At 45.5% G+C, this 12,326-nt stretch overlaps 1 protein-coding gene across 5 annotated transcripts in view; it reads left to right on the top strand.

Moving 5' to 3' along the window:
- Positions 1-12,326, top strand: part of LOC119651183 (aryl hydrocarbon receptor nuclear translocator homolog) — a 209,787-nt gene that overhangs the window by 17,633 nt on the left and 179,828 nt on the right. The window contains exon 1 of one of the 5 annotated variants that reach the window (XM_038054616.1): positions 11,937-12,056. The exons of 2 other annotated variants lie outside the window; for them this stretch is intronic. The gene's annotated coding sequence lies outside the window, so the exon portion shown is untranslated. Of the gene's footprint in view, positions 1-11,936; positions 12,090-12,326 lie in introns of those variants that run through there. 2 more of the 5 variants (XM_038054614.1, XM_038054615.1) reach the window with 2 other exon arrangements.

Consider the following 12,326-nt stretch of genomic DNA (forward strand, 5'->3'; position numbering starts at 1 on the left):
ATGTAGTTGTCTATGACCTTCTCCGCCGTTTTGAGTACGAACGATGTTAGGCAAATTGGTCTGAAAGATTTGGGGTGAAAAGGATCCCGGGAAATGAGTTCTGAGAAGCAGGTGTACCCTGTCCTCCTCATTCTCGGTAAATGTGCCATTTTCCTTCATCAAACAGACAGAGGATATTCTCCCGTCTTTGGCTATAACCTTGTACAGCCTCTTTGCTTCTGTGATCTGTTCGATCCCTTCACAGAATTCCCTGAAGCTGTTCCGTTTCGCTTCTCTGATCGCGTTGCTATACGCAGTCAGTCCATTTTTGTACCTCTGCCAGCCCCCGGTTTGTTTTAGCCGGTTGAAGAGTTTTTGTGCCTCTGTTCTCATTCTGGTCAGGTTCCTGTTCCACCATGGTGCATCCCTTGATGACTTAACTGTCTTAGCCGGATAGCTGGCCTTATATGCGTCAATGACGACTGTGTTGAGGTTTTCCATCAGTGTTTCTAGTTCCAGTTCGCTCCTGATGTCACCGCCCGCTTGAAGGTGTGCAATGATGTTGCTCAAGTGCGTTGCGTAGGATTCCCAATCCATTCTCCTGGGATTCCTTACTATTCTTTCTTATTTTGGGAACCACTTGTTCCCTTCATCAGTGCTAACAAGTTTTCCGAAATAACGGTATTTGCAAGAATAAATATTCACACCAACGAAAAAGAAACAACAAGTTTTTATTATTTCAAATAATTAATCGTTGGAAACACCGCATAATTTCACTCAGATAAACATGTTGACAGTTCCACCCCTTCCCAGGCTGGCAATCTAGGAACTATGGTTCTAATCCATTCTGCAGTGTCATCCGTCGCGCAGTCCACCAATATAACGTCTGGTCGAAAGCGTATCCGGGTGAACATAAGTTTCGAAGTCCATCCCTTGCACATCTGCCTGAGGACAAGGTCCTCAATGGCTTCCTGCTCCTCACGAGTGAATGTTTGCTTGGGGAACATTTTTGGCAGTATGGCCAGTCGAATGCCCTTGACCGCACTGGCATAGCTAATGGTGGGCTTTCAGTCCTGACCTGCCCGGGTTTTCTTCCCTCTTGGGATCAGGTTTGGATTTTTTGGGAGCATTCCCTTCATGCGGGCTGATCTTTGGTGCTTCCCGCTTTTTCGGCTTCGGTAGAGATGGCTTAGGTCTGTCCTGAGGGTTTCTTCTGGTTTCAGACCTTCCTTCAGATGGCGCAAGTACCATTTAACACTGGCACCACTGAGACCTGTTTCCTCCCTGACGTCTGTTATATTTATCTCAGACGTGCTTTTGCTGGTCCCTGCTCTTTGAGCGGCGGCGTTCGTTGTTTGTTGTCCACGCAGTTTACCAAAGTTAACCTTGGATTCACTGCTTGACGTCCCAACTTCTCCCTTCTTGTAATCACCTGGCTCTCATTATTTCGGAGATGTGCCTCCGCCTAGTTAACCAGTTTTTTGCGGTGCAAGGCCCCATTTTGTTGGTTTTCGTTTTCTTTTCTTTGTTAGGAGGTCCGCTGTGCTACAGCCCCCCGTAGCACGATAAGGTCTAACTTACTCACTGAGGCGGTGTTTTTCGACTGCCCAGTCTAGATCCCTAACGTTTTGTTAATAGTAGGGTCACCTCGAACAGGGTGTGGCTATCAGACGAGAGGCTTGGCCACTGAGAAGCTACGCACCGCTCCAGAAGAGAGACAGCTCACCCTTAGAGAGAGATAGGTTGGCCTCAGGGAGCTATGTTCCGCGTCAGTCTATCCTGCAGTGCGCTTCTTAACCTCTGCAGCGTATCAAGCCACCGTTGTTTCGGTTTGCCCTTTTGGTCATTTACCATCGACTTCGATGTTCAGATCCATCTTGGTAAGTGAATTCTCGTTAGCACGAATTGCGTGACTATACCATCGAAGACACCTCTCTCACAATTTTTTCACGCTCGGTGCAACCTCATAACGATTGCACATATCCTCATTTCGGATGTGATCAAAACGTGTCACGCCACTAGTCAAACCCAATCTCTTCGTCGCTAAGACGCCGATCATTGTCTTTTATAGTCGACCAACACTCAGAACCATAGAAAACGACAGGATGGACACATTGCGGTAAATTTTAGATTTGAGACGTTCGTTAATACGTCGATCACAAAGAACACCTTTCGCCTTGAGCTTTGAAATTTTGGACAGGTAAAGAAAACGTTTTCAGCATCTTCGGCTGCACCTTCACACGTCGGACAATCGGGCGATTCATCGAGACCGAACCTATAGGGGTACTTCCTGTACCCACCGTTCCGTTAAGAACTGAGTCGGATCGCATCACGCATGTTGCCTCAAAAGATGTTGTTCAATAGGCGTAACATGTTCGAAGAGCGCTTAGTCGATTTGCAGCTTAAAGCTGTCTGCGATTTTCTCTGACTTTTATCGCCGACGCCCACGCTGGTGATACGTATAAAAGGACAGAGCTGACGACTCGCGATAAAAGTAATCGCCGGCTGTTTTTAGGGCCATCTATTTTTGGAAACATCATTGCGAGTATTGGACTGATAGTCGTCGCTTTCTGCCCGATAAGCTCCAAGCCGTGGTCTTTTCCCTTTTTTTTGTGTACCTGTTAGTGTCCGATTGATTCGTCAACGGGTTCCCTGGCACGCCTTGTGTTTCGCACCCTGGCTGTGAAATGATCTTCTGAAGCCGGGTTTCGGCCAGACCCTTTCTGTGAAGCAGAGCAGAGAGTTCCTCACAGGCTTTGTTATAAGAAACTTGTATGGCCCGCAATTGATTTTTAATGGCGTGGTTTATGTTATTTCTTGGGTTGACATATTCCATTAGCTGTATAATTAGCGAACCTAGCTTGGGGACCCCATCCATTTTTGTTGAATTCGCGTTAGTGTTGGCTATGTTGGCCGTATTAGTTACGTTGGAAGTAGAACTCTTCCTTTGATTTGATTCTCTATCAGCTGTTGGTTGGTGATCTTATTATGCTCGTGCATTTCGGTCTTCGTTATTTGCCATCGGCGAATTTTTAGTGAAGCTGTCAATATAGAAGAAAGGCCCATCGGAGGTCATATTCATCTCCGACGTTGGAGTGGCGATCTCCACCCCGAGTCATTCGTCTGTCTGTGTGTCTGTCGCACGCATTTTTCTCGGGAGCGGTTATAGCGATTGACACCAAATTTGGGGGAAAAGTGGGAACTGTGAACGCTCGCGCATATACGCAAAAGGGGGGTGTACATTTTTTTATCAAATATAGTCATGTGGGGTATCAAATGAAAGGTTAGTCGGTTAATGCTTTCTGAAGCCGGTCTTAGTTTTGACATTTGTTGGAAATCGCACTATCACTAACAAAATTATAATAGGTCAAAGCGGTCGCTTCTGTGCAAAGTCAAGACTTTGAATGTCAGTGTCACGCGAAACTGGATATTATTAAAGATATTATAAAATAAAACTAATCGACGATTTTGGGCAAATTTCATCGTGCTGCGTTCATACAAGCTCTACCGACTGTACTTGCATCGTATTCTACAATAATAACAAAACTTCTTCTAACCGGTAGAGTCTCGAATATGGGAAAATTCGATGGAAAATATCAGTGCCTAGCGCTGGTGGATGCCCTATAATGCACAAGATATATCTGCACACGTATCTCAGCACAGTTCCCCATGCATTACAACATTATACTGCCGTCATCGTATCGCCACTCTCGGTACATGGTCTTCCTCTACGAATGCCAAAACAAAATTTTCTCATGACAATGATTCAGGTTTTGCGATTGCGTTCTTTTTACTTGGTCGCTTTTGGGGGGAAAACTGTTGGAGGTTTCGCTGCTGTACTGTACGGCCATGCAGTGCTCCACCAAGATACCTTCCTCGACTGCTTCCTCGTTGCCGAGTTCGAGTAAGACGATTGCTGGGCGCTTGGTAGCTGGTGGAGCTCTAGTTCAGGTATCTTTCCTACCTGGAGTGGCGCGGCTCTAGGTTTTCTCGGAGTTCAGGCCCCGTAGGCTCCACCATCTGCAGCTGGAGTAGTGCACCTAGAAAAATTTCAAGCTTCTCCGCCATTGAATGTTCATTTGGAAGCAGACCTAGGAGCAGAGCTAGTACCGAGCTACTAGCCGGCTTGTATGTATGTCTAAATCGTTTCGGTCATTATGTTTCCCATCATTATCATCGTCATCATCATCAGCTTAGGATGCAGCGGAGTCTGAACCACCGGCAGAGTCTAGGCACCCACAACATGAGTCCGTAATTCGCCTGCGTTGGGGCAGGGGCAAGATATCACGGTTTGATGTGAGCCGGCACTGAATTCCGCTGGTTAGCAAATTGGAGAGGGTGGAGAGGTGTATGATTATGTAGACTGCGTACATCGCGCGCTGTAAAAATGTCGTACAATACTCGTACAACGCAATCGAAAATATTATTTCTTCTTTGAGATATTGGTATTACTTTTAACGAGTCTAAGCACGCCCACCAAGGAAATGCAGAAATACATCAGAAAAGATGATCCCAAGGAGAAATATTCCGAGAAAGGATCCCAAGTGGAAAAATTCGGAAAAGGCTAAAGATATTGGGAACGAAGATCTTTGAGGCTTCCCTCTATAGACTAGCTTTGGAAAGGTTTGTTGGAATGAAATCGCTAGTTTTAATTAAGGCTTCGGGGCGGAAAACGAAAGATTAGAAAAACACTGGAAGGGTCAGATGTATTTATCCCAGATGAAGAACTGGTAGTAACTACGGAAACATAATGTGCTCTTAGGCAATTCATCAGAAGATCTCCGAAGTCAAGCCACGAGAACATAAGAAAAAATGGGAAGTGGACGACAATTTGAAATAGCAGAACTGTTGAAGATATCTAATAGCTCCTGTAATGGGGAAGGACTAGAGGCATAGTCGGTTGAAATGGAAACCTTGAAGCAGGCTATATTAGCAATTCCTTCTAAGGTGTTGGAAAAGCATAATCCAAGTCTCGAAGAGGAAGTCTTGCCTAATATATGGGGTTGGTCGAAGTTATGTTGCTAGAAAAAGCTATTTTGAATCGACATTCCGCAATCATCTAGGGGTCAGTGGGGAGCGAAGTTTTAGGATATGGGGCCTCAGTTAATCACAAAGTAATCATATGGAGCGAAATCTGGTAAATTCATTGGCTATTGGGTGGTATTAAAATAAGGATAGTTTGTCGTTGTGATGCAGAAACCTAGAATTGTTTGTCAAATCCTTCTGTTTTTGACGAATTGCTTCATGCTGGCAAATAAGCTCGGTGTCAACCAGCAAGCCTTCGATCATCTACTTGCCATGTAGAAGATTGACAAGGCCGGAAAGTGGGTGCCTGATTAATTGATCGGAAGGCAGTTGGAAAGGCGGAAAGGGGTATGAGTGAGTTGTTGCCCTTTCGCTTCGGGAATGAGAAATGGATCCACTTCAAGATTCTCAAGCCCAATATTTTGTGGGTTCTACATAATGAATCCTCCACATTAGCGCTGAAATCAAAACGCTTCAGTCAGATCCTGTGCGTCTAGTGGGACCAGCGGGGAAGATGTAACAGAGTTGCTGACTAACTAACCAGACCATCCTCCTCGCTAATAGGGTGCTCACATATGTCAGATCGATTATTCAGCCTGAGTTACTACCTCAGGTCTAGATCCCCGGATTCCTCGGACACAATTCGGCCCCCATTATTTTTATTTGTAGTGCCCCAATCCCCAGTCTACGTGTTAAGTCAATTTTGAAGTTTTGGCTTCTCGCATTCGAAACCAACACACCTAGCACCTCCCCGTATTATGCTGTCTTCACGTTTGGTCGAGCACAACAGCTTTAAATGTAAATTCCAGCTATTTTTGCCCTCACGAATGCAGGTTTCGGGAACTTAATCATTTCAACAGACTTGATTTCTCCAGACCCACATTGCCACCTTGTTAATTACATCTTTGGTCAAGGCCCGCTGTTGTTGTCATACATGGTCTGTGAGATTAGGTCTTGCATTATCTTGCCATGGTTGCGGTAAACTGACAGACGATTTCTTCCTTCGCTTTGGTGTGCTTTGAATTCAGAGTCGGCTTTCGGCTGCCTGAGTAAGTCGTGGTCACCGGTGCAAATTCAAGAAATCTGAAGCAGCGCTTGAGGGACACTCATCTCTTAGTCAGCAAACTGTCCAGTCCAGTTTTACTTTTCCAATTGCGAGCAGTTTGCCCGCTGCTTCAGCGGTTTTTGTGCCTCCATACGCCTTCTTGAATGAAGTGCTCTAACGAACTGATCCAATATGGATTGTTGCGCCAACGATTATTATTTCCGAATTATCACAATCTCGGCAGATGCCGGATTTTATCTAATGTTAGCACTAAGTGCCAAGCATTTAGGCTCGGACGATCCTACCTACTTAAAAACTAAAGGAGCGCTGGTAGTGGTGGCCGGTGGTAGGTCAGTGGGAGAATCCGTCGAGTACTCCCCGCAATATCGAGCACGTATGCAGAATGGTTTACTTCTGCATGGTTTGAACCAGACTGTGCGAAAGTCCCAGGACATCAAGGGAAGCCGTGAGGGATTTAGGTACAATACCTGTAGCTGACAATATTATGGGAACTACAATCACCCACTCGAGACGCCAAATTTCTTTGATTTCCCGAGTCAATGGCTCATAGTTCACCTTCTTCTCCACATATTTCCGTTCAATGTTGTATTATGGGGGATAGCAACATCAATAATATACGCCTACTCTTATTATTATTATTATACGCCTTCTTAAGCCCCTTGACTCCGGGCTCTTGCAAGCCGTGTCCACTTCTTCTTCTTTTTCTTCAGCCTTTGTCCCGTTCACAAGCGGGGTCGGCTCGTCGTGATCGGCTTCGCCATTTGGCTCTATCGAATGCCTGATCTGGGTGCAATCTCTGGGTGCTTTCAAATCCCCATCCAGTGTATCAAGCCACCGTTGCTTAGGTCTGCCTTTTGGTCGTTTACCATCGACTTCGATGTTCAGACCAATCTTTGCAAGTGAATTCTCGTTTGCACGAATTGCGTGACCATACCATCGAAGACGCCTCTCTCGCAACTTTTCCACGATCAGTGCCACCCCATAACGATCGCGGATATCCTCATTTCGGACGTGATCTAAACGTGTGACGCCACTAGTCCAACGTAGCATCTTCGTCTCCATTACCGCAAGACGTCGTTCATTGTCTTTTATGGTCGGCCAACACTCAGAACCATAGAGAGCGACTGGACGGACGACATTGCGGTAAATTTTAAATTTGAGACGTTCGTTGATACGTCGATCACAAAGGACACCAGTTGTGGAACGCCACTTCATCCAGGTTGCGTTAATGCGTGAAGCAATTTCATAACGCAGCTCTCCATTGGTTGATAGCGTTGACCCGAGGTATTTAAATCGCTTAGTTGTGGGCAGATCACTGCCGCTGACAGTGATTGTGCCTGTTTCATGGGGATCGGTCGTCAAAAATTCAGTTTTGTTTAAATTCAATCTGAAACCGTGTTGTATGAGGCGATCATTCCATTTTTGAACAAGTTGCCGTGTCCACTGATTTGATTTTTAGGATCTTGCAGATGTGCGTCTACGTCGTTACTATCTTTATATTGTATGATGATCTCCTACCTTTTTATTGGGTTTTGATCTTTCCCCAAATACTTTTACACTTTGGATAAAATGTTAAGCGCTGTTATCGGTAGTCTTCTTCAGTTCCAGCATTAAATCTATTTTTTGTGAATTTCATATGCGGCTAATGCTTTCTTTAAGGACCATCAGCTCCGGATTGGATTTGTCCTTTCTGAGAATATCGACTATGTCATATCACCTTTTTTGAAGTTGATAATCACTTCGAGTACCATTCTCCTATGTATCGCTTTTTCCTCTGCACATTTCTCGATCCATGCCTTCATTGAGGCCGGTGACGCTATTTTCAGGTAGGCTCTGCTTTTGCCTTTTAGCGTCCTGCGAGGTTCCAAAAACTCCTTCCGTTCCTCTTTTGCATATCTTTTCAAGTACTTACTTGTATCGCTTTGGTGACGTTTGCTTTTTTTTTGCCTAATATTTTTCGTCCTTGACACTGATGCAGGAGCCTTATGTGACCATATTTTTCATTGTCTGGTATACATCGTGCTTGCCATTTATGATTTCGGACAACCCTCATTATTTGCCCTCCGAGCAGAGCGTTTTCTATTTGTACATATCCCTATTTTATAGTTTCTATGTCTATAGGTCTTCTTCTAAATGCATCTATCACTAGTTCCTGCGCTATCCTCCGGCCAAGTGTATTTTCTTTTAAGAACGTTAGGATTCAAAAACTTATTCACAATCATTGGTTCCAATATAGAATCTCCTGAAGCATAAAAAGATTATTAGTCTTTTTGGTTTTTAAATCGAGCTAGGGCGACGTCAGGACTGTCCGGGGATAGGACAGCGTTGGCCCAGTACTACTAGTAGAGCGTTGTGGGTTTGCATGTCGTGATGAAGTTTCAGTGCTGCGGAGATGTTTTTTTTTGTCCCGATGACCCTTTTTCGGAGCCTTTCCAGCAAATCCACGTAGTAGGCAGCGTTAACTCTGTCTTTAAGAAACAAACTCTTTATGGATTACTCCTTTACTGTTGAAAAGACAATGAGTATTGTTTTCATTTTTGATTGGCTCATTCTTGCCTTTTTGGCCAGGGTGACTAGTGGGCGTGTCACTCAGAGCTTTGTCGTTTTGTTTCTGGGTTTTATTGAAAAACTTCATCGCCAGTGGTGACGTCCAAAACGCAGGTTCAATTTCAATATGTTGCGAAAGTTCACTTGAAATTTCCGCTGGTTTGGTTTTTGCTCGTGTGGCAACAATTTCAGCACGAACTTTCATTTTCTTCATCGCTAAATCTTCAGTAACAATGTGAAACAGAACAGTAGAAGACAAGGTCAGTTCATTGACAACCGTCTTGATACGACGGTCAGAGTCCAACACGAGCCACACTGTTTTGGGTTTTGCTGGTTGATGATGGCCCGGAACCTTGTTCGTCGTGAACCTCTTCCTTTTTCCTCCTTCTTTAAAGGCCTTTAACTACTCCAAAACTTGTGAGTAGGACAGTAGTAGTTAATCTCCTTGCATGACGTTGCTCGGTCGTCGATTATAGGACGTTGCGTGGCAGAATAAAGAAGGCCATTCGTAGGAGCAAAAGAGATTGTTTCAGGTGATTGTGTGCGGATGCCAACATAAATCCCTGGGGCATGGCCTACAGGCTGGTTATGAAGAAGTTGCAGGGGCAAAGGTCGCCTCAGGTTACCTGTCCACGGCTTCTACAAAAAATTGTAACCACGCTCTTTCCTCATCATATGGGCCAGTTAACCCGTTGGGAAGTTCCGTCCCCACGTACTCGAGGAGGGCGATCAAACCCGAGTCTGCAAGGGACTCATCTGAAGTGGCTTCGGCCATGAAGCCTCACCGGAGCTTATCTGGTACCATGGGAACCGGGACGGCCCTCTGAGAGCATATGCTCCAGGAGAATTCCTGGAGGATGTGTTCTCGGCCCGGTTATTTGCGGTTGGCCCCTTAGTGGGAGTTTCATGGTGGTTGTGGTTATGCCTACATCGCGGGCAGAGCTTCTCGGAGCTCAAGCGTGGAGTTGTGCTGTACAACTCGGGTGCCGTACCCCTTAGCTGGGGCAGAGATGTTAGATAGGCCTCGCATCCACTGGTATGAATGCTGAGCGTGCACTCAGTATAAACCAGGACCGCTGTGCTTGCATGGCAGGGCTCTGATTGTGGTCTCAAAATCAATCCGTGTCCGAAGAGGATCGTGCCTATACGGCAGGCACTCACGTTAAACCCCCAGGACTTTCATCATATGGGGAGCAGGTATCAAACGGAGGCCCAGTTCGAGGTGGATGTAGGCGAGGCGTGCATGGCGGAAGGCGTATTTCCTCCACAATAGAAAAGGCAAAAACTGGTGTTGCTGCCTAAATCAGGCAAGCCACCAGGGGACCCAGCATCCTATCGGCCTATCTGTTTGTTGGACACTATGGGATAGATTGCGCCCAATAGTGGAAGACGGGAATGGTCTTATGGATGAACAATATGGGTTCCGGAAAGCTCGCTCTACTGTTGGCGCGGTGGGAAGATTGGTGAATTTGGCTCGAAAGGCAATGGTTTCTGGCAAGTGCTGTGCCGTGGGGACTCCGTAAACTGGGACTGCATTAAGGAGTCATTGGCCAGAATTAATGCACCTGGTTACTTGGCTAAGTTAATCTAGAATTATTTGTCGGACACAGCTCTCTGGTACGGGACGGACGACGGGCCCAATGAATACGTCATTCCAGCGGGGGTATCACAAGGTTCGGTATTGGGCCTTCGGCTCTGCAGCGTGATGTATAACGGGGTGCTCTTGCTTCCCCTAGCAGTGGAGACCACGTTGGTCCGTTTTGCAGATGACCTGGCCATAGTGATCGTTGCACCCCGGAGGATGTGGATTTTACGCCACCGAGTCGGTTATGCCTGAGGGGGTCGAGCTGAGCCTGGCAGAGGAAAAGACGGAGTAAATGCGCATTGCAAATCGCCGGAAAAGAAATACAATTACTTTGTGGGTTGGAAGCCACATCATCGCCTCAAAGTCGACCATCAAATACCTTGGCGTGACTCTCGATGCTGTGAGTTTCAAAGGGCATATATCGTACGCCTGTAAAAAAGCTGCAAAGGCCACCACGGCCCCTATTGACCTATTAACGAGAGAGATGCGATGCTTGTATAGACGGAGGCAGGCGGGTCCGTCAGGAACGGAAGCAGATCACTGGCGAACGGCAAGAGAGGAGTCGCATAGACTCTGGCGACGACGATGGGACGAGTCGTCGAAGGGTCGATGGACATACAAGCTTATTTCTGAAATTAGGGAATGGCTTGACCGACGACACGGGCAGGTGAACTATCATCTCATGCAGTTTCTCACTGGACACGGTGGTTGCTACTGAACGTTGCTGCATCTTATCGGTGTGGTTGATTCCCCGAACCGTTACAGATGTCGTGGGATCTCAGAGGACCCGAAGCATGTGCTATTTGAGTGCCCGAGATTCCGGGAGGAGAGAAGAAGCTTGAGCGAGGCCCTGAGAGTTGGCGTGAGTCGTCAAAACTTAATCCGGGAAATGCTCAGGTTAAAGGCAAACTGAACTACACAATTGTGTGGATACAAACCCAACTCCTGAGAGAAGCACGCGGAAGAAGAACGCAGAGAAATGGAGAGTCTGTACCCTAAAGACAGAATGGAGCTGCGAGGGAAGCAAAGAAGCGGAGGACTGCAGAGTTGGAAACATTAAGGCCTACGGAAGGCAGGTTCGCCACGTGAAGTAATGCCTGGATGGTGGTCCCGTGGGGCAAGGGCAGGAGAGAGGTGAGGGTGCTTTTTTAGTGGGTGCGAATCCCATAATACATCCATTCCAGCTTTGACGTTCACACGGCAGAGCTGAAATGGATGTGGCTTTCTAAGATTTTTTAACACTTCCGTGTTTAAAAAATAAACAAAAATAACTACAAAGTTATAATAGGCCAAAGTTGTTGTTTCTTTGCAAATTCAAGGCTATGAATGTCAATATCACCCGAAAGTGAATATTCTCACATAATACAATATAAGAAATACACAAAACCTTTCGAACCTGAAGCGTCCAGTTTCCGGTTTCCCGACTTGTTTATGAGATGATTATGATAATTTATTTTCTATCATAATATTCTCCTTTCTGGCAGTTTCAATATTCTAAATTTCAAAATAGATACACTAATTTTCGTCCCACAACCCCTTCAGATTTCAGCTACAATTCGTAGATACAAATTTTCAAAGATTTCTATATTAAACTCGCAACTTGGTCTCTCATACACATCGTTGAGTGTACATTGCCTATGTGACATGCCTCACCCCCAACAAACAGTCTCGGCCATAAAATGAATCCAACCAGCCCCTCTCAGATATTTTCACCATTCACGAAAGTCCGACAGTCAGCTATGAGATACGAGTTAGCGTGGACGTGTGATTTTTACTTGAGATACAATCGATATCACGTGTTAGACGAGCGATTTTTTTTTGCTGGTGTATCTTTAACATTTCACATCGTTACCTGTACGGTGGTTGGTCATAAATTACCTGAACTAAGTAATAAGAGAGTTATCAGTGAAATTTTGAATGAAATTCGACGGTGAATTTGTTGATAGTGGAGAACATGAATGAAGTTTTTTTAGTGCCGGTAGCGAGTATCTTTGAATTCAGATATTTGTTGTTATTTGAGTGCGTCTGAAAAAGTACCATTTCCAATGGGGGACTTCAAAATATCCCTGAATTGACGTGCTAGAATCTTTTGGATACCATCTCTCATGCCGCTTAGTAAAAATA

Source organism: Hermetia illucens, chromosome 3, assembly GCF_905115235.1.
Source record: "Hermetia illucens chromosome 3, iHerIll2.2.curated.20191125, whole genome shotgun sequence".
In the NCBI taxonomy this organism is placed as follows: domain Eukaryota; kingdom Metazoa; phylum Arthropoda; class Insecta; order Diptera; family Stratiomyidae; genus Hermetia; species Hermetia illucens.